Source organism: Echinops telfairi, unplaced genomic scaffold (assembly GCF_000313985.2).
Source record: "Echinops telfairi isolate 266 unplaced genomic scaffold, ASM31398v2 ScPeMD7_7458;HRSCAF=8496, whole genome shotgun sequence".
Taxonomy (NCBI): domain Eukaryota; kingdom Metazoa; phylum Chordata; class Mammalia; order Afrosoricida; family Tenrecidae; genus Echinops; species Echinops telfairi.
The window spans coordinates 23,863,314-23,864,240 of record NW_022111358.1 but is presented as its reverse complement, the minus strand read 5'-3'; positions in this window follow the sequence as shown (position 1 = coordinate 23,864,240).

Here is a 927-nt window from a genome sequence, read left to right as displayed (position 1 = left end):
GCAGCCTTAGAAACCCGATGTCAGGTCACTATCATGTCAGCATCAATTTGATGGCAGTGGGGTTCTGATTTTCTGTGTTTCAGAGGCAGATAAGCAAGTCTCACATAGCTGCTGCCATGGAAACTAGGAGGAGCCCTGATGTGGGGACATAGGGCGTGTCTGCGCATGCCAGACGCTGACCGGTAGAGGATCATGGGGCCACAGTGACCCAAGGTGGCACAGTGGGGTGAAGCGCGGTGGCAGGCCACTCTCCACCAGGGTCCAGCAACTGTGGGTAGGGAGCTGGGGCAGAGCAGGGCAGGGGTTTGCTTAGGGCGCAAGGCAGGAGAAGATGTGCGCGAGGGGGCTTTTCCAGGAGGCATCTCAGTTGAGCAGGGAGGGAGTGGAGTGCAAGGCTTGGGGAGAAGAGAAGAGGGCCAGGCTGGAGGTCCCTGGAAGCTCAGAAAGATTTCAAAGTGGGAGCAGTTCCAGGGAGGGACTGGTGGATTCCCTGGGCAGTTAGCTGACCTTCAGCTTCAGGGCCTGTAGACAGAGTGATGAATCCCCACTCCCCGCCACCCCATGCTTTCAGGAAGAGCCCACGCGGCACAGTTTACAATCAGCTGCAGACTTAAAGCCTGGCGATTCAACCCACTTAATGGCTCGATGGTGGCTGGGCTTTGTGATAGGTTACATGTTAGGCTGCTAACTGCGAGGAAGAAAAAGGCGGCTGTCTGCTCCCCGAAAGATCAAGTCTCAGAACCCCCAAGGGGCAGGTCTGCTCTGCCCTGTAGGGTTGCTTTGAGCTGAAATTGACTTGGGGTGTGTGTGAGTGTGTGTGTGTGTGTGTGTGTGTTCTGTTGTTTTTGTTAATGGTTCTATGCAGTGGTGGGATTAAAACATTTAACAATCAGTTCGAATTGTGTGTGTGTGTGTGTGTTCTGTTGT